Here is a 22654-nt window from a genome sequence, read left to right as displayed (position 1 = left end):
TGAAGGATTCCGAAGCAATCAGTCGAGGGATCCAGAAGCAAATCACCGAGGGATCCTTCATGGTTTCCGTAAAGAATCCTTCAGCGATTTCGAAGGAATCCTCCTGGGGTCACGAAGCAAATCGTTGAGAGATTCTGGAGCAAATCGTTGTGGGATTCTGAAGCAACTCTTCAACGAATTTCGAAATCCTTCTGGATTCTAGTTGGAATATTTTGATGATTCTGAAAAGAAATCTTTAGAGATTCAAATGAGAATTCTTCTGGGATTCCTATGGGTATTCCTCTCGGATTCTGATGAGAATTCTCTCGGGTGCTGATGGAAATTGTGGATATTATCACGCTACTAGGCAAGCGGAAGTCTGTTTGAAAACTGTTGACCACGTCTTTCACTACTGGTGAAGTACCACGATTGCTTTGATTGATATTTTGGTAGCTCTCCGTTGTTGTTCATATCGAGCTTACTTTGATGCTGTCAAATCAATAATTGATATTATTAGATATTCCTTTTTTATAATTAACACGAAGTGCAATTTCACTGCCACACAGGAATCTTTCTCAGACCTAATGAGAAACAAGCTCATTTGTCTTCAACTCATTTTATTATGACAGTGTGAATATGGGAGATAATTCTTCTGTCTTCAAACGTTTTCAGTTATTCATTATGCTATATGTTGAGAATTGATATCATTGCCAACTAGCTTTTCCAAATCCTAGGTGGCTAACTTAAGTTCAGAACTAGGGGAACTATTCCGTTTTCCATCTCACTGGAAATGTATTCATCTTTCCGCGAAACAAAGAAATAAAGCACCGATGTCATCGATTCTTTTTGTTCTCTGCTAAAAAAATCACAAAAATAAGAAACAAAACAAATTCCTTTTCATTGTTTTGTTCATCGTGGGGGGATGGATAGATATCGGAGCTATAAGAGTCTAGGAGCAGTAACCTTATATGATTGGGTACTTGGTTCAGATCCGGCTACCTTGTACGGCAGTCGATCTTCACTGACCGAAAACGGGACAGGAGCGTCACTCCCTGGTCGACCGATACCCCAAGAGCCTTGACTATCTTCAAGTTGGGAATAAATTGTTCACCTACCATGATGCTGGAACCAATCAGCTGGTGCCTCCCTTGACAAACGTGTCCACGAACTCATTTTATTGCTGTTATGGTGAACCCTACTGATGTAGCTCAGCAAACAACTGCTCCCGGTTCCCGGTATCCACTAACCGTGACAAGAGATGTAAAGTACGAGACAGGGAAACAGAGTTAAGGAAATTCTTCTATAGTTTAATTTTAGCCTCTTGTACAACGGACCGGCACTGTAGGTGTTTTTGTTACTTCTAACGTATTTACCTTGCGTGGAGGCTACCCAAGTGCAAGCGTCCTGAGCGCACGGAAGGATTTTCTCCACGCCGTGTCTCCTCCGATCACAATTAGATGGCTTTTCCACTGGGGGCCGCAATCATTCCTAGCTGCGGTAGCAGCATTCAGAATTGTTTGGGTGCTTGCTACTGCTTGCTTCTGTTAGATGGGACTTAACTGGATATGTCCTGGGCCGTGAGGGTGGATTTCAGTAATTTACCAAATACCAAAAATTTATATGCAAAATACTTTAGGCATACCATGCTTAGGAATTTCAATACCAAACGAGTAATAATTTGTGATGCGTTTGGTATTTTAATGTTATGTTAAAAATATATCTGTTATGTCTAAAATATTTCGCATATTAATTTTTGGTATTATTTTTTAGTATTTTACCTCTTATGCAAGGCTAGTTCATAACAGAGTATGGTATCAATAACAGAATGAGGTATTATTGAGGTAATTTCTCCTGCTCGGGATGGTTGTATAAAACCTTTCCGCAATTGTATATGCCTAAATTCAATACAGATTTTGAAAAGCTTTTAGGCAGAGCTGTATTAGAATCCGCTGTCCGCAGCAAATATCATGAACCTTGAAATTTACAATCTTGTACTATAACCATCACACCACCAATTCTATTTGGAGATACAGCCTACAAGTGCGCTGCATAAGCAACAAAGTTATTTTTAACTTCATTATGTACTTGGAACATGGAGGGGTCTATTAAAAATTAAATGCTGTTCACCTGACCACAAAGTGTTTTGCAACAGACCAAAATCATTGCGACAACAGCAATGCACTATTTGTGCAACTTACTTGTTCTGATATGCAACAACCCATCTTTAGGAAGTCCGTTGGAAAGCGGATTTCGACACGACGTCAGTGAAACCGAAATGAAACATAATGTGTTTCTGAAACTGAAAACTTGCTTTAATGAGATTTGGTGTATTGTCAGAATCTACACTACAATTTAGATGGAACATGCAGCTATTCGGTAGATGCTGCCCGTGCTACTTTGAAATGAGTCAACATTTGGAATTTAATTTGTCATGCATTCCAGCTATCACTTTAAGTCTTATCCACAGCATATGAACGCCTATTGCGCTTTATGTTTCGTGATATGTTGAGCATTGTTCCACTGAAATGCCAAACGAAGTCATGATTAAAAAAAAGACCTTTGTTTTACCTGGTTACCCTATCAGCGTGGAGGTGAACCGCATGTAAGATAAACTCAACAACTTGATGAAAGAAAAAAAAACTGTCAACCCAACAAAATTGCAATAAATCGTGATGGTACGACTAAAGTTGGGTATCGAATTAATATCAATAAATTTTTACCTTTTAAGCAGTGACTTCATCGGATACTACTGCGGTCCGGCTCTATGTGCACTGGCCATGCAACGGTCGTCGGTTGGTTGACGGACGCTCAGTTGCTGGCTTACAATGGGTCACTCCAACATTTTCGGGTCAATTGAAACATGAACGCATATTTTACAATCGAAAATCACTTAGAACAATGAGTCTCCAAACATGCCCATTGTGTGCAAAACGGAATGCGTACAGAAAAACCAGAAAGACGTACACAGAAAAAAATAATGAAAAATAAACAGCGCGTAAGACTTGACATGCGGAAATTTACGCTATTCTTCGCTGAAATGGTCCTCTTCCTAACAAGATTGCTTACAACTCGTATGCAATATTGACGATTTGCGTCAAATATTGTATACATTTAGGCTATATCTCGTCTGGAATTACGCTTATAATAGTGTTCCATTTATGTGCATGATTTTTAGCTTAAATTTCAGTGGATTTTTCTATCTGTGTATGCATGAGAAAATTTCACCTCAGGAAAACATTCTTCCGAAACCAGTTTCCTTCTTTGGGATCATCCTCGACTGCCTTGCTTGGTTGCTTCCCACAATCCCCAATCGGGCGACGGACGACGAGTCGTTGTCTGTTGCTTCAATCTTGATCGGTGCCGTTTTGCCTACGTGGTCATGTTTGGCTTCTTTGGGATTCATGCACGGATCCCGTCGTCGGCCCCCAAGCTGGTGCAGCGACAAATTGCTGATATCTCTCTCAAAGCGACCTTCGCCGTGAAAGCCATGCCATGAAGCAGACACGACAATGCCATACTATTCCTTCAACGCTGGCTGGCAAGAAGGGCTCTCTGGAGAGCTGTAATTTTATCACGTGCAATTACCACAAAATCAATCACCTTAAAAGGTTTCCCCCAGCGGTGACGATGGATGGAGCAAAAACCAACCAACCGCAGCCTTTTTAGGCTGCCAAACCAATAAATAAGCAATTAATTCCAAGCATTTTTTCGATTCTTTCGTCTCGTTCCATGTTGTTTTCTCTGCAGCCTGCGACTGTAATGGCCATGCTCGAAGTGTCGCTTCAATTTGGACCTCTACAAGCTGTCCGGACGGGTGTCGGGAGGAGTGTGCATCGATTGCCGGCACGATACAACCGGTCGACATTGCCACTACTGCCGAGAGGGATTCTACAAGGATCCCACGAAATCAATCACGCACAAGAAGGCATGCAAACGTAAGTATTATTGTAATATATCGAGTTGAACTGTTATAATTCGGTCCTGAATTATAAGTATTATAAGTGTCAATATGTTACGTCTAGAATATGTTTTGTTATTAATTTTCTGTATATAGTACCTCAATGGGTTGGGTTGTAAGAATTTAAACACATGTTGCTTCACCACAAAGTGTAAGTTTGACAATCCAAGCAATATTTCATACATTGTTGATTATTTAAACGAATAACTTTTGTTTAGGAACTTTAAATTACTGCATTGGCAGATTAAAAAAAAATATTCTTAGCTTAGACAGACTGTAGTGAAATCCATTTGATTGATTTGCCGCTTTTGGTAATAATCTGCATGTTTGCAGATATGTGTTTGCTGCACACAAAACGGGCCTTTCCTTGAGCAACACAGAAATAGAATTAAAGTTACACAGTCGCAAAAATGTCTCGTGATTCGGATGTTTTCATTATAAAAACGTATGTACAGATTTCTGGTTTTATATAGATTTTATACCGTTAATAATTACGGTGACTTTGTCAACAATATCTCTAAAACACCCACCCAGTATACGATAGCATAGGCTTTCCTTTTTCACGTTGTACTTATGAAATGTTCTATCGGGGATCATTTTTCCACACATTTTTGGTGGTGATGAATAAAGTTTTATATGTAGTTTGAACTAAAAATACAGAAACCACCGTGAATATTGGAGCATTTCTTCTGGGGGATAGGCTGTGCTTACTGTACTCGCTCATTCACGCTCAGACAGGCACTCATCCCTATGAGGCTTACTTGGGTGCTCTTTCTAATACATCCTGACACTCGCTCATACGCACCATATGAGTCCTACTTGAATGCTCACCCTGCCACCTGATTCACGCTCTAGCACACCAATTTCAGATTTTTTGGGTGCTCACTCTAGCACATCCTGCCACTACTCCTGATACAAACTCTGACACACAATGTGGGACTTACTTAGGTTCTCACTTCTAACATACCATGCGAACTTGACTTGGGTGCTCTCCTCGAACATGACTTGACTTGGCTGACTTGAATGCTCACTCTACTTTCCTCTGCCATACCTCGATGCCATGCCATGTGTCGATAGCGATAGGTACCAACAGTTCTACGCTACGACTCCTACCTCGGCATGTGCAGTCCGTACTCACACCTATGTGCTCACTCTTCTGACATGTTTCGAGGTGGCGACTGCGGTTGCCACCCGCTGCGACACTTACCTTGGCATGGGCAAACCTTTCCTTCTCTTCCTCGCGCTCAACCTGTGATCACTATATGGGTGTAACCCTCATCCACCCTCCAGTTCAAGTCTGGTGCCAGACCAGGACTGACAAACGTTTCGTCAATCCATGACTCAAACCCGTTCTTTTTGAACGTGCTAGACGAACCACCATTGACTAACGCAGCGTCGTGCTTCGCATGCGCCCCAAGTACACAGTAAAAAATAAAACGTAATATCACATCATATTTGATGCACATCATCACCGTCGAATATAATGCTTTATTACATCTGAGTGACGTTTATCAAATTATAGCGTTTTCAAATTATAGCAATGTTATTAATTTTCGACGTAATATTTTTGGTGTAACTGGGAAAAATGACGTAAAAACAGGTCAGGATGAATCCCGCTTTCGGCAGCGGGGTAAGGGGTATTCGGATTTTTTATGCTCGAAAATACATTTAGCAGTAACTTCAAATTATATTTATTTGAAACGCATTTTATTGTATCCACAAATACTAATACCTCAAATTTGCAATTTTTTCTAAATAAAAATTATCAAATTTCAAATATTCCACCCCCCGTTAAATGAAATACCGTTCAAATTACCGGTATCTGAATATATTTTAAACAATTTGTTTAATATATGTTTCATTATTATGTATGCATTATATTTTATCGGCGGCGGCGTGGCGGTGTCCCGCTGTTGGTGATCAACAAATGAAGGGGGGCCGAATTTGTTCGGAAGTTTTCTTCAGGAATTCCTCCAGATATTCCTCCGAAAGTTCTTCCAGGAATGTCTCCGAAAGTTCCTCCAGGAATTCTTCCGAAAGTTCCCCCGGGGGTTCTTCCGGAAGTTAGTCAAGGAATTCTATCAGAAGTTCGTCCAGCAATTCCCTCGGAAGTTCCCCCAGAAATTCATCAGAAAGTTCCTCAAGCTATTCCTCCGAAAGTTCATCTGAAAATTGCTTCATAATTTCCTCCAGCAATTCCTTCGAAACTTCCTTCTGGAATATCTTCGGAAGATTAACCATGAATTCCCCCAGAAGTTCCTCCTGGTATTGCTTTGGAAGTTCTCCCAAGTTCCTCTCGCCATTCCTTCGGAAGTTCATCTAGAAACTCCTCCAGACATTCCTTTTGGAGATACCTCCACGATTTTTTTTAGGAATTTTATCCTGTAATTCTTCCGGAGTATCCTCCAGCTATTCCTTCACAATTTATTCCAGCAATTTCCTCAGAAGACCCTCCAGTATTTTTACCGGAAGCTTGTTCTGGAATTCTTCCGAAAGTCTCCCCAAGAATTTTTGCGAAAGTTCCCCCAGGAATACTCCGAAAGTTCCTCCAGTAACTCCTCAAAAGATCCTCCAGAAATTCCTCCAGAAATTGCTCCGGAAGTTCCTCCAGGAATTCCTCTAGAAGTGCCTGCAAGAATACCTTCGGAAATCCCTCCACTAATTGCTCCAGAATTTCATCCAGGAATTCAAGCGGAAGTTCCTCCAGTATTTAAAGGAATTCCTGCGGAAGTTCCTCCAGAAATTTCTCCGGAAGTTCCTCCAGGAATTCCTGCGGAAGTTCCTCCAGGAACTCCTGCGTAAGTTCTTCCTGGAATTTCTGCGGAAGTTCCTCCAGGAATTTTTGCGAAAATTCCTCCAGGGATTCCTGCGAATGTTGCTCCAGGAATTCCTCCGGAAGCTCCTCCAGGAATTACTCCGGAAGTTCCTCCAGAAATTGCTCCGGAAGTAAATCCAGAAATTCCTCTGGAAGCGCCTCCAGGAATAGCTCCGGAATTTCCTCCAGGAATTCCAGCGGAAGTTCCTCCAGTACCTAAAGGAATTCCTGCGGAAGTTCCTCTAGGAATTATTGCAGGAATTATTGCATGCCATTACCAAGTCGTTACGGGAAGAAGTGTCAACCACTAATTGGCGGGAAGAAAGCCCCCCCTCATTGCACCGTAGTCACACCAAGCCGTGGCGTGGAGGAAAACCAGCTGCTGATTGGCGGGAAAGTTCCTCCTGGTATTGCTTTGGAAGTTCTCCCAAGTTCCTCCAGCCATTCCTCCGGAAGTTCATCTAGAAACTCCTCCAGACATTCCTTTTGGAGATACCTCCACGAATTTTTTTAGGAATTTTACCCTGTAATTCCTCCGGAGGATCCTCCAGCTATTCCTTCACAATTTATTCCTGCTATTTCCTCAGAAGACCCTCCAGTATTTTTTCCGGAAGCTTGTTCTGGAATTCTTCCGAAAGTCTCCCCAAGAATTTCTGTGGAAGTTCTTCCAGGAGTTCCTACGAAAAGTTCTAATCGAATTTTTACGAAAGTTCCCCCAGGAATACTCCGAAAGTTCCTCCAGTAACTCCTCAAAAGTTCCTCCAGGAATTCCTCCAGAAATTACTCCGGAAGTTCCTCCAGGAATTCCTCTAGAAGTGCCTCCAAGAATACCTTCGGAAATTCCTCCACAAAATGCTCCAGATTTTCATCCAGGAATTCAAGCGGAAGTTCCTCCAGTATCTAAACGAATTCCTGCGGAAGTTCCTCCAGAAATTTTTCCGGAAGTTCCTCCAGGAATTCCTGCGGAAGTTCCTCCAGGAACTCCTGCGTAAGTTCCTCCAGGAACTCTTGCGAAAGTTCCTCTAGGAAGTCCTGCGGAAGTTCCTCCTGGAATTTCTGCGGAAATTCATCCAGAAATTCCTGCGAAAATTCCTCCTGGAATTCCTGCAAATGTTGCTCCAGGAATTCCAGTGGAAATTTCTCCAGGAATTCCTCCGAAAGTTCCTCCAGGAGTTCCTCCGGAAGCTCATCCAGGAATTTCTCCGGAAGTTCCTCCAGAAATTGCTCCGGAAGTTAATCCAGGAATTCCTCTGGAAGCGCTTCCAAGAATAGCTCCAGAATTTCCTCCAGGAATTCCAGCGGAAATTCCTCGAGCACCTAAAAGAATTCCTGCGGAAGTTCCTCTAGGAATTACTGCGAAAGTTCCTCCAGGAATTCCTGTGGAAGTTCCTCCATGAATTCCTGCGAAAGTTCCTCCAGGAATTCCTGCGAAAGTTCCTCCAGGAATTCCTGCGGAAGTTTCCCCAGGAATTCCTGCGCAGATTCCTCTAAGAATTCCTCCGGAAGTCCCTGCCAGAGTTTCTCCAGGAATTCCTCCAGAAATTCCTGCGGAAGTTCCTCCAAGAATTCCTGTGGAAGTTCTTTGAAGATGTTCTCCGGAAATTTCTCCAGGGATGAATCAAGAATTTTTTCCAGGAATTCCTAAAGAATTTTCTTCAGGAATTCTTCCGGAATTTCCTCCAGGAATTCTCCCGGATGTTCCTCCAGGAATTCCTCCGGAAGCTCCTCCAAAACTTCTTGTGAAAATTTCTACAGGAATCCCTCCGGAAGTTTCTCTAGGAATTCCTCCGGAAGTTGCTTCAGAAAATCCTACGGAAATTCTTCCAGGAATTCGCGCTGAAGTTTTTCCAGGAATTCGTGCGGAAGTTTCTTCAGAAATTCCTCCTGAAGTTCCTCCAGGAATTCCTCCGGAAGTTTCTCCAGAAATTCCTTCGGAAATTTATCCAGGAATCCCCCACAGAAGTTCCTTCAGAAATTCATCAGGAAGTACCTCCAGGTTTCGTCGTTGTGGTGAGGTAGGTCAGAAATGCGATAAGGCTCTAAAATGCCTCATCTGCTCCAGCAAAAAGCAAGCCTGTAACCAAGTTATGGGTGGACCTTCGTGTCCCAACCGTGAAGAAGCCGTGTGAGTAACTCAGCTGAATCTTAACCACTGTGCACCTGCCCAACAGCTGTTGTGGCAGTCAGTATCGGAATAGAGAATCAATTTCACCCTCCTGTCCGACCCGTACAACGTCCATGTCGATAACGGTAATTGGGTGACGGGCGGGTCTATGATGACGGCTATTTGCACGACGGGACGGTACCCGGTCCAAGAGGTAGTACACTCCTCCGCTGAAGGTGTCACGATAGCCAAGATCAACGGTGTGTACTGTAGCTGCTATGTCCCACCAAATTCTTTCATTTGATCGAGGACACAAGGACGTTCGCACCGCAAATGTACGTAATGTATGTAATAAAGGTTCCCCCATACACACGCGACGCGATTCTATCGCTTGGTGACTGCGAATCTGTCGCCGTTGGTACAGAAGCGTAAATGGAATATTGCCTGCAGTGACTCTATAGTTAGAATCCCGGCGAATAGTTGTCGCTGTCGGGGCGATGTAATCGCTTAGGTATTGGGGAGCTTTAAGGCGATGATTATACAGTATTCAGAAGATGATTAAAACTGATTCAGTGTTATCCGTATAGGAGTTACCAAATTAAATTAATAAGTATCTCTTATAATTTATTATGTTTCCTTCTCCGTTTTAAAGCATTATGAAAATCTTTCTAAAACTTTAAAGCATAATTTCATAATTTCTGTCTGCATTATGCCGACGTGCGATTATACTTTCAATTGGTGTGATGTTCCTTTACAGAGCTAACTGTTTTCACTAATCATTTCAATGTCACTGGACTGCAGAACCATTTTAATAAAGCCAGAATTTATATAACCGCAAAACATTGAAGCCCGCAGTCTTGCTCACTAATTAAATCGCTTTGTCAAGTAGCCTTTTCAAACACATTCCAGACGATGTGTCTCCACTTTTCGCGACTCCACGGCTGATGGTGAAGTGGCAACTAGTGCTTACGGATTGCGGCGTTTGCGTTAACATGGCTTTCGGTTTGCGGAGTTTCAATGTAAAAAAGCAGTTCTCCGAAGCAGTAATGGGACATGGAATCCAACTGCCAGGTAGAAATGATCCCAGTTAAAAAGGGATACAATTATAACAAAATTGCATACACTAGGTAACTTTTGTTAAATACAGAAACAAATACCCATAATAATCTTCAAGTTTTAAATAATACAGAACTAATGCTAATGTAACAACATGTGGGATAAAAGTTTGCACCGAATGCATTAATTACCATTCCAAATTTCTTATCTACTGAAAACATACATGAGCAGTTTGTGTATATCAGCAACACGACAAGTGCTTCGCTGTTTGTTCTAACTCCTTGTTAATTCCTTCCCTTTCAGATCGGTCTGGTTTGTGATTCCGCCGTTGTGGTTTGCATAACACTATTACACCTAGCCACCAGAAATCGCAACTTCAGTTCATCCGGCACAGTCAAGTCCTAGGTCGGGCGGGGTGCATGAATGGCAAAATCCACTTGGTTTTCTTGTTATTCTACACGCCCCACCTGCTTCAGTAACTTTGTCACACCATGTAAAGGTAGATGTCAAGAACGCGTACTAGGTGCGATTCACGAGGGTGGTCCTCTGCACCGGAATAAATGCCCCACCTGGTTTCGTTTGCCGGACTGCGTGGACGCAGGAAGGAACGCCCACGTCTGCGATACTTTGCGCTCGTAGTCACACGGACACTAATGAGAGCTTTAAATTACACAAATGTGACGCGGCAAGTCACGGCCACGCTTTCATGTCGTTTCGTGTTCCACCGCTATTTTTCACAGCGGGACTTAGTGGCACGTCCGCTTCATTAGTTATTTCCCTTGCGACGTGAAAATGGACGAGGATGATGGAAACTGTTTTAATTAGAGGAAATTGGAGCACTTCCGTGCAGGGCGGAAGAGGGGCTGTTCCTTAAACATTTGCGGGATAAATGCAACAGTCGGAAACTGTTGCATTTAATGCTCTTTGGCAACGGCATCCGGTATGCAGGTTGAAAGGTGTAAAAAGTGAAATATTTTAATTATCAGTAGAGCTAAAGTAAAGTAAACATACTGATTATCCTTGATCCTTCGACAATATATGTTGGTCCTTCTTAATACCACAATTAAACTACACTGTTTGACCACAATGCACAGATTTTTTCAAGCCTGTTTTTTTCTTCAATCAAACCATTCAAAGTTGTTGGTATTTCTGATAAGCATTTCCTCAATAAAATTGATTGTTAACTAGATACATTCAATTCGAACTGGCTGAGATTGCGATTTCCGTCGTTTGGAAGCTTCCTCATCTGATCCATTCCTTCTTTTCCAAGATGATGATGACCACAATCGATGGATTCGGCGTTGATCAGCCTGTTACGAATGTTTCATTTTTCTAATCAGGAAAACTTGATTCCAAATGACAATTCACCACAAATTGAACAACATGAGCGACAACTATCGATCGACTGGTACTGGGATATCTGTTTTAAATATCCTCGCAGCAGTTTTGCTAGGCATTCTATATTGATTGGCAATTTAGCGTTGAAAACAGAAGAATAATCACTGGCAGTTTAGTTCCAGAATTTATAGTCATTAATTTTTTTCCATTGCAATTTCATTTCCGAAAAAACTGAATTGTCTGAGGTTGCCAAAAGCATTTCCTTTAAATCAGCTTTGGTTTAAATCTTGTAGAAGTACAAAATTATTAAAATCATATTTAGTTCACAAAAATCTAATCATATAATATTTTCTCCTTTTTCAGCTTGTGATTGCCACCCGATTGGATCGTCAGGGAAGAACTGCAACCACACTTCCGGTCAGTGCACTTGCAAGGAAGGCGTGACGGGTCTAACCTGTAACCGATGCGCCCGGGGCTACCAACAAAGCCGATCCCATATCGCACCGTGCATCAGTAAGTATGGTCGTTACGGTAGATATATATTCCTCGATGCCGTCATATCAGCACCACGTCACAACATTCCACCGTGCCCGCCCCGTTTCTATACGAGTTCGCTGACCTTATCAGTGAACCGATGAGGCTGTTGCCGATGGAGACCACCGCTTCGGTGCTGACGGAGGGGTTCCGTGAAATGATTTTGCAAAATTCATGATTCGCATCATAATTGCTTTCCCTTTCTCCCCTGTTTTCCGTCAACAGAGATTCCACGGGTGACGATGGTGAACCACCAGGCTCAGAACACCGCACCGGACTCCTATCAGTACGACCCAGATGCAAGTGAAAGTACCAAAGAAAGTGAGTAATTAATTGCCCCGTTTTTGCCAATCCATCTATCATGCCTCTCGTCCGTCCGTTCAATGTTTGTGAGGCTCTAAATCCCTGGCTTACTACTATTCGGTGCAGATCCCCACCGTTCGTCACCTTGGTATCGTGTGAAGTGAACTCCAACCGTTTTTGGTTGGCGGCTTTTTGGTGCTGACGAAGGAGAAGCACATCACGTAGCATTTGGTCGTGATAACTCACGTGCCGTTCCGTAAAGCGTTCTTCTGGAAGGATTTGAGAGATTGTTCGAAATGCCAGAATTCGGTCGACAGCGTTGGTGTATATTCCCGCAGTTTTCGTATGCAAGTTTGTGAGGGTGCGATGGAGTACAAGTTTGTGGATTCATCAATCAATTTGAAGAGTCGGAACCTAGAAGTTAAAAAAAAAACGAAAAAGGCAGTGTCATGATAAGACAACATCAGCGAATGTCATCTCCGTGCCAAAATGAGCACTGCAATGTAGGATTTTGAGATCTTTTCTATTGATTGATTATCCAGAAGCTGCATGTAGTTTGAATTTGTTCATATTACAAGCAGGTCAATTTGAAATTCAAGATTTTGTTTTAAGTATCACTCTTAAGCAATATATTCTGGAACATAAAACTATCATGTTGCCATCCAAAATATTCATTGCAAGACAATGTCCTATTCTCACAATCCACAGAAACGCATCAAATTTGTAAATCTTGCAATTGGATATTTATCCAATGGGCCACGTATCCTACAGCGACCCTTTTGTTTACCACTACACTACGATAATCAGAAGTACCGTCTGGTAGTACTGAAAAAATACCGCCACTAAACATAGTTGGTTTCTTCTTCAACGCCACCAAAAATCGATAGTGACTTATATATGACTATGCATATGTACATGTGACCAATGAATGACCTAGTAAAACGACCTACTATGAAGAGGATAAGCACCGTGTCTAAAGAAGCTTGGTTTCAAAACATCTTTAAAAATGGACTGTGTATCTTTTCCACAAGCTGAATAGAAAACTTTTGGACTCTGCTTCAGAAATATTACGTCAATTGTGCCAGATTTGCGTTACTTTATTTCAATTATAATTAAAACAAACTACACGGACAGAAATAAAAAAGATAAACGGATTGAAATCTAATCTAAATCATATTTGGTCTATCGATTCAATGCAAAATAACGTGCGAATGATTATTATAAATATTATCAAAGGATAATTGTTGGCGATAGTCCTTACCTTCCGTGTGTATACAATGCGCTGGCACTCATACCGAAGAACGGAATGGTCAAACCATTGGCAAAATGTGAGTTCGTTAGAAGTACGATAGCAAAACAGATAAACAGAAAACAGTAAAATCTTAATCTAAACGTGGTTTATAAAACTTATCCTAAATTTACTATTTCTACATTCGTTTGGGCTTAAATCTATAGTTATCTTATCCTATAACATGAATTGTAAACATCTAGATACGAAAAAGTACAAGAATCTATAACGGTAATCAGGTGAATTTAAGCTAAAAGTGGACTAAAATCTGTAAGTAAGATGAAAAATGAACTATACAAAATACTAAAGATTAAATATTTACAGCTTAAAGCTAATCCCAATCAAATTAATCGGGTTTGCTATATAGATGTCCGAAACTTTACCCGCAAATTCACCCGTGAGCCAACAAATCTTTAAGAGATTTTATCAACCTGTTTAAGGTTATCGGACAATTTCTGTTAGCTGCCATAGCAACAATCACTGTGAGAGCCCATTGATAAAAAACCATGTCGAGTGTCCGTTATCGTGCTAGCTGCTCTGTGCGAATGCTTACTGAAGAAGAATCCACTCAAGAATTCAACTGTCCTGCTTGTGATCGGCCTGATGTTGCAGATCGTATGATGGTGCAGTGCGATTTATGTGATGTGTGGTATCACTTTACTTGCGTGGGCGTGGATGATTCCGTGAAGGATCGTAGTTTCAAATACGTACGATGCTTACCACGTACGTCTAGAACTTCTACGCACACTGGGAAATCATCAACCACGGATGGCATTCATGAGATGGTCGAGTTAGAATTGCTACGCATAGAGGAGGAAAAACGAGTACAAGATCAGTTGATTCATGAGGTCGAAGAACACGAGAAGTTGGTACGTGATCGAGCAATGCATGAGGAATTGGAGCTAAAGCGGAAGGCAAATCAGGAGAAATGGCATCGTGAAAGGGAATTCATTAGAGAGAAGTACAACATTTTGCGGACTGCGGATGAAATTAGAGATAATGTGAGTTTGAAAAGTCTACGTAGTAGTCGAAGCACTAGTAGCACGGTGCATCGGTGGTTGGAAAACCAGAGGAAAGCAGCCACGTTGGAAGACAGCGGGAATGCATATGTCCCGATGATCGCCAAGTCGCGCACTGGAACGATCCCGAAATGTACCACTGCACAGAGTATGGTTACCAGTAGCATATCAGTCACGAAAGCTCAATGCCTTCGCCGGTAGGAATTCATCCAAGCCCCAAATGTGCTGCTGCTTCGCAATCGGTTGCTGTTCCCGAGCAAACGTTAACAGAAGCTGAATTAATTTCTCCACCAGCAACGAAGCAAGGTGGTCCACCAGGCGTGTATGCTTCAAAGTCAGCGGTAGAGACTAGTGAAGTGAGTTTAGAGAACCAAATAAGGGATCTGCAATGTCAGCTGGACAACCTCCGAGCAACGAGCAAACATCAGTCACTAAGGAATCTCCAAACTGCATCACTTTCTGATCCTGTGATATTTGAAAGGGTGCCATCCGGAGGTAGGTCACGACAGCCTGTAGTTACGTTTTCGTCAAATCCGATAGATCCCCCGCGCTTCGGGAATCCTCTTATGAACTCGACTCCCGCAACTATCCCTTGTAAGACAAGTACAGACAATAGTTTAAACCACCCACTGGCGGTGACTAATGCTCCTATAACAAGTATCCCTAGTTATCCTAATCCAATTCCAAGTGCGTCGGCATCGCAGAGTATTCCTTCCATTGTTCCTGCGAGTGGTCCGAGCGCTCAGCAACTTGCAGCCCGGCATGTTGTATCGAAAGACCTTCCCGTTTTCGATGGAAATCCGTTGGATTGGCCACTCTTCTTTAGTAGCTACACTAACTCTACCCAGATGTGTGGTTATACTGACGCAGAAAACCTCATGCGACTTCTAACGCTGTTTGAAAGGAAATGCTCTTAACGCGGTCGGTTACCAACTCTTGCATCCTTCCTCTGTCCCTCAAATACTGAGGACCTTACACATTATATGGTCGACCAGAGCTGGTCGTGAATAGTCTTCTCAACAAAGTGCGGGCTGTACCTGCGCCAAGGGCCGATAAATTGGAAGCTATCATCAGCTTTGGACTTGTAGTGCAAAATTTGTGCGGCTATCTCCAATCCTTGGTATGGACAACCACCTTTCAAACCCAATACTACTGCAAGAAATGGTGGGCAAGCTTCCAGCAAATGTGAAACTGAGCTGGGCTCTCTACCAACAACAAGCTTCCGAAGTGGATCTACGAACGTTCGGGGCTTTCATGTCCTCCATCGTCTCCGCTGCAAGTAATGTTACATATTATAGTGATTATGAATCGAAGTTGGAAAAGCCGAAACTAAAGGAAAAAGGGTTTCTGAATGCACACGATGATGGTGAGAAGGCAAAGGGGCATCACGCAAATTGCGAACAGCAGAATGATAGCATCTCCGTAGAAAAGGGAACACTCCAGTCCAAGCCGTGTCCAGTATGTGAAAAGCCGGGCCATAAAGTCAGGGAGTGCTTCAAGTTCCAGAGAAGTAGCATCGATGAACGTTGGAAGTTGGTGCAGCAGCTACAATTATGCAGACGATGTTTGACAGCACATGCTAAGTGGCCATGCAAGGCACCAGTCTGTGGATTGAATGGGTGCGAGTTGAAGCATCACAGTCTGTTGCATTCAGAGAATCCAGACCTGTCTTCGACCAACGGCAGCCTGCCGCAAGTTACTGCCAAAATAAACATACATCGTCAAGGGTCACGGACAACGCTGTTTAGAATTATTCCGGTTCGTTTATACGGCAGAGACACAACAATCGATGTGCTTGCTTTCTTAGATGATGGTTCTTCATATACCCTGATGGAGCAAGCTATTGCAGATCAACTTCGAATCGATGGTGAGGTAGAATCGTTATGTTTGCAGTGGACAAATAACGTAAAACGCACTGAATATGATTCTAAAATAATACAGCTGGATATCTCTAGCACTACTGGGGAAAAACGCAATACGTTGGATGAAGTACGAACGGTGGAAAGTCTGGGGTTACCACCACAAGCGTTATGCTACGAAGATCTAGCGCAGAAATTCCCATATCTTCGAGGATTGCCGGTGGAAAGCTATGGTGGAAAAGTTCCACGTATTTTGATTGGGCTGAATAACACTGACTTGATGGTAACTTTGAAAGACGAATGGGTAAACCCCGTGAGCCGGTTGCAACGAAAACAAAGTTAGGGAATTGGACAATCTACGGAAACGCAGAAGGCCTGAATAATCCACCGGAACATCGTCTTTTACACGTCTGTGCTGTACCTAGTGATTCTGACCTACACTCTCTGGTTGAGAATTTCTTCTCCATTGAAAGTACTGGGGTTAAACTTGCACCGGTGTTCGAGGCTGATGACGACCGACGAGCGCGTGAAATAATGGAGAAAACGACGCATCGAATGACTTCTGGAAGATTCTCGACGGGGTTACTGTGGCGGTACGATAACATCGAGTTTCCCGTGAGCCGTCCGATGGCGGAGCGCCGGTTAAAATGTCTCGATCGCAAGCTAATAGGGGACTCAATATTGTACGACAAGGTAATAAAGCATATCAACGATTTGGAAGCAAAGGGCTACATACGCAAGGTTACGCAGGATGAGCTGGACACCTTTGATCCGCGGAGAACCTGGTTTCTTCCTCTTGCATTAGTGCTGAACCCGAATAAACCGGGGAAAATCCGTATGGTGTGGGATGCAGCAGCGAAGGTTGAAGGGGTGTCTTCCAATTCGATGCTGCTCACAGGTCCGGACCTCCTTACATCACTTCAGTCAGTTCTATATCGATTCCGCCAACGTCAGGTCGCTGTGGTTGGTGACATCAGGGAAATGTTTTTTCAAATCCTCATAAACCCTGAGGATCAACAATCTCAATGTTTTGTCTGGCACGACGATCCTGTGAAACCAATTGATGTATACGTGATTAATGTTGCAACCTTCGGGTCAACATGCTCGCCATGTTCGGCGCAGTATATAAAAAATAGAAATGCAGAAGAGTGGAGAACCCATTTTCCAGAAGCAGTAGACGCTATAACAAACAATCATTACGTTGACGATTATCTTGATAGTAGAGATACAGAAGAGGAAGCCATACGTATTGCTGTAGAAGTGAAAGAAGTCCACGCCAGAGCTGGGTTCGAACTTCGAAATTGGCTATCGAATTCTGTGAGAGTTGTTGAACGGGTTGGCGGAAGTTCTATGAACGAAAGCAAAAAATTTGTGGTGGATAAATCAACGGGCGTTGAGAGGGTCCTCGGGATGCAGTGGCAACCTGACACAGATGAATTCATATTCTCGCTATGCTTGAGAGCAGATATTGAACTCTTACTCAACGGAAATAAGATCCCGGCAAAACGAGAAGTTCTCCGTGTTGTCATGAGCATAATTGATCCCTTGGGGCTGATGGCTGCTTACGTAATTCATGGCAAGTGTTTGATACAAGATGTCTGGCGAAGCAAAGTGGATTGGGATCAAGAGATTCCGGACAACATCTATAAGAATTGGTGTCAATGGATCCGGGCAATCCGTGAGATGGGAAAAGTTAAGATACCACGGTGTTACTTCCCGGGATACGGTTTACCCAGCCTAGATAAAGAGTTGCATGTGTTTGTAGACGCAAGCTTGGTGGCCTTTTTTCTTTATAGCATACTTCCGGATCATAGATCAAGGTGTGATTCGTTGTACCTTGGTATCGACAAAGTCCAAAGTAGCACCTTTGAATCCACTTTCAGTCTCGAGGTTGGAACTCCAGGCAGCGGTACTAGGAAGCCGTCTTGTAAAAGCTGTACAAGAAAGTCACACCCTACCAATTCTTTGTCGTTAAATCTGGAGTGATTAGAGCACAGTTTTATCCTGGATTGAGTCGGATCAACGAAAGTATCGACAATTTGTAGCGGTCAGAGTTTTTGAAATTCTAAGTGAAACGAAAATTGAAGAATGGCGAAAGGATCCCGGTAAGCGTAACGTCACTGACGAAGCGACAAAGTGGGACGCAGATCCACGCTTCAAACAGGATTCACGATGGTTTGTGGGTCCAGGATTCCTGTACGAAGAAGAATCACAGTGGCCTTGCAATTTATTTGTTACCGAAATCGGATTCTACCGAAGAACTTTGTATAGTGAATGCACATCATCGCAAATCTTCCAAGTCGTTCATCGAATACAAGCGTTTCTCGAAATGGGAAAGACTCCAGCGAACAGTAGCATACGTAGTCCGGCTTTGCTCGAAGCATGCAAAAAAAAAAGACGTCCATTGGGTCAACTAAAGAATGTGCACATTTAACGCGAAGTGAGCTTCAGAAAGCTGAGATCGTGCTATTTCGTTGGATGCAATCGGAAGCGTACCCGGATGAGGTAGTTCAAATCCACAGGCAAAAGCAACACCATTCGAATGAAGCAGCGCGACTTGACAACACTAGCCCTCTTCGCAAATTATCACCAAAGATGGATGATGCTGGCGTACTACTGGATGGGCGTATTGGAGCAGCACGCTTTGTACCATTTGATACACGGTTTCCAGTGATTCTTCTGAAAAATCACTACGTTACCAATCTAATTATCGACTGGTACCATCGACGGTACGGGCACGGTAATAATGAGACTGTGGTCAATGAGGTCAGGCAGAAGTATCACATTTCGAGCCTCAGAAATGTTGTTCGCGTGGTTGCAAAGAGCTGTATATGGTGTACCGTGCACAAATCTTCTGCTTTCACCCCTAGAATGGCTCCGCTTCATGAATGTCGCCTAGCAGCGTACGTTAGACCATTTACGTTTGTTGGAGTTGACTATTGTGGCCCATATTTTATTCGTATCGGGAGGAGCAATGTTAAGAGATGGGTAGTCTTTTTCGTATGCCAAACCATCCGCGCCGTACATCTTGAAGTAGCTAGTACTCTCTCAACCGACTCTTGCATATTGGCAGTGAGACGATTCATTGCTAGAAGAGGTGCTCCGCAGGAGATTTACAGTGATCAAGGTACTAACTTTCAAGGCGCTAGTAAAGAATTGAGGCAAGAGCTACAAAAAATCAACAAAACTCTGTCAAGTACCTTCACTAACCGACAAACTGCGTGGCGATTCAACCCACCTGCGGCGCCCCATATGGGAGGTTCGTGGGAACGTTTGATTCGGTCCGTCAAGATCGGCCTGAATACACTGTCTACTTCCAAAAACCCTAATGAGGAAACATTTTATACGATACTGGTCGAGGTTGAATCGATGGTCAACTCAAGACCACTGACCTATATGCCTGTAGCAGCTGAGAATGACGAAGCTTTAACGCCCAATCACTTCTTGATGTTAAGTTCAAGCGGAGTTGTTCAACCACCGAAAGCACCTACCTGTACAGCAATCGCTCTACGAACAAATTGGGGACATGTTCAACAGACTTTAGACAGATTCTGGGCACGGTGGATACAAGAGTATCTGCCGACTATTTGTCGACGTACAAAGTGGTTCAACGATGTGAAGCCACTACAATCTGGAGATCTTGTAATCATCGTTGAAAACGGAATACGAAATGGGTGAGGTACTCCGAACGTACGCTGGAAAGGACGGTAGGGTTCGTGCTGCTGATGTGCAAACAAGTGGAGGAGTATTGCAAAGAGCGGCATCGAAGTTGCCACTTCTGGATATCGCCGAAAATGGTACAATCGAAGCAAGTCTCCGGTAATACGGGTCGGGGAATGTTGGCGATAGTCCTTACCTTCCGTGTGTATACAATGCGCTGGCACTCATACCGAAGAACGGAATGGTCAAACCATTGGCAAAATGTGAGTTCGTTAGAAGTACGATAGCAAAACAGATAAACAGAAAACAGTAAAATCTTAATCTAAACGTGGTTTATAAAACTTATCCTAAATTTACTATTTCTACATTCGTTTGGGCTTAAATCTATAGTTATCTTATCCTATGTAAGTAAAAATTGACAAATGAATTGTAAAATAACTAACATGAATTGTAAACATCTAGATACGAAAAAGTACAAGAATCTATAACGGTAATCAGGTGAATTTAAGCTAAAAGTGGACTAAAATCTGTAAGTAAGATGAAAAATGAACTATACAAAATACTAAAGATTAAATATTTACAGCTTAAAGCTAATCCCAATCAAATTAATCGGGTTTGCTATATAGATGTCCGAAACTTTACCCGCAAATTCACCCGTGAGCCAACAATAATATATCTAATAAAGACGCAATATAGGAGAAATGACGGCTTTGGCAGGTTTTGTTCTATTATTGTCAAGGGGGTTTTTGTTGACCAAATTTTATGAAATTTGGCCACAATATTGATCGATATGCAAAGGGCAAATTTGGGCATAATTAGTTATAGAAAACCCCCCTGACAATAATAGAACAAAATAACGTTTAATATATAAAATTGCAAAACAATATGCTTAAGAACCTCTTTTTATTTGTTGTCACCACAATAGAGTTTTGAAAATTATTTTTTCAACAGCAAGGGGAAAAATTCTGTAGAATTTCGAATATCCCGGATAATTCTTTCATATTTTATAAAGCATTTATTCGGAAAATCTTGAGAACTTCTCCAAGAATAGTTCCAGGAATTCCGAAGAAACCTTCTTCTCTAGGAACTTCTTCAAGAATTCCTTTTAAATTTCTTCAGGAATTTCCTAACGTTTTTCTCCACTTATTGCTCTAGGAACTTTTCTTGAATTTGCTCAATGGTTCGTCCTGGAGTAAAGTTTTAGCAAAATCCTGAATTGTGCCTTCCGAAGTCAATCAGACAACTGGCTGAGACGTAACCCAGGTAGTGTGGGCTTGGGATCACTACTAAAACTAATTCATCTCCAGTCACATCCCCTGGCCCACAACTAAGAAATACTTCGGGGTGTGACTATTGAGCTATGTGATCCAAATAGGTGTGTCCATGTACACGACGCCTCCACTACTACTCCCCATGTACCTCAGTGCACAATACAATACTACCAAATGTGCTACAACACTCGATCGAGAGGATTCACACGATTACCTTACAGGAGGCTCCCCCAATGCTGGTCACTTGCTACCCCGGCAGTTATCACTCAAGGTGGTGCTGTTTCTGTCCTACAACAGACGACACCACCGTTCTGCCATATCGGTGGAATTGCAGAGACCAATTTGGCAATTACTAGGTTGACCACAGGCATGTTGAGGCACCAGACCCATGTCCTTGTATCGTCATGGACAGACCTGTTAGTCGTGTTGCGAATAACACAGGAATGCAAAAATGATGAATCAACTTAGAAAACTCGCAGTTAATAACTGTGGAAATATTAAATAAACACTAAATTGTGATGTGGCAATTTTCAAATTGTGAATATAACGTCAACAAAGAAGAACGGAAGAGAGAATCAATACATAGGTACCTGGAAATCTAACAGGAATGTTTAGGAACTGATGAAGGAATTTTTTCCAGGAGTTTCCCATCCATAATGTTTGGGAAATGTATTATGCCCCGAAGTAGGGGCATCTCCAAATTCCTGAAGGTCCTTCTAAGTTATGAGGAAGGCATTTTCACAGTTTTTGTAGAACAAGTTCCCAGAATTTATGAACTATTTTTCAGAATTCTCAGAATTCCTAGAGAAAGAATAACCCTGTATTATTGTTAAATAAGTTTCCCAGAATTGATGGAAAAGGAATTTCGCAGAATTTCTGAGGGAGGATTTTCTTAGATTTGAAGAAGGCAGTCACCAGCATTTATAATGAAGCAATTTTCTAGAATATCTGGAGTGGGTAGAGCAGTTCTCCAAAATTCTTAAAGGAACAATTCTCAAAAATTCTTAAGAGAGGAATTCTCCTGAATCAAAATACAGACACGCACTAATTAATTTATTTACCAGCCGCACAAAGCAGAACACATTGTTACGGATGATCGTGCGATCGTTCTGCGTACTTCTTGTAAATACGAACACGCGCACATAGAACAACCCCGGAGACCGCGATTGTTCTATGTAACATGAACGCCTCTAATCATGCATTGCTGCGGGATCGATCTGCGGCCAACACAAAACACGAACAAACCTGCACTCTTAGTACAGGTATACCTCGATTATATGGACTTTTTCGATGCAAAAAAGAACGTAACCTTTTTTCCAGCCACTTGTTTCTAAGAATACATTAGTAATGAAGACTTCGCCCAGCTCAATGTGAGAACACTAATATACTTATTCACGAATTCTAACTGCAGTGCCTTTCTGTTTCAGCAACAAAGCAAACACTGAGTGGTCGAGAAAGGTATATGTTACA

The 22654-nt window shown here is 42.4% G+C and overlaps 1 pseudogene; it reads left to right on the top strand.

Annotated features, from left to right (window-relative positions):
- Positions 1-3471: 3471 nt before the first annotated feature.
- The window catches only part of LOC134206758 (netrin-B-like), a 41033-nt pseudogene continuing 21850 nt past the window's right edge, over positions 3472-22654 (top strand).

Source organism: Armigeres subalbatus, chromosome 1 (assembly GCF_024139115.2).
Source record: "Armigeres subalbatus isolate Guangzhou_Male chromosome 1, GZ_Asu_2, whole genome shotgun sequence".
Lineage (NCBI taxonomy): Eukaryota > Metazoa > Arthropoda > Insecta > Diptera > Culicidae > Armigeres > Armigeres subalbatus.
This window is presented reverse-complemented; position numbering and strand designations above follow the sequence as displayed.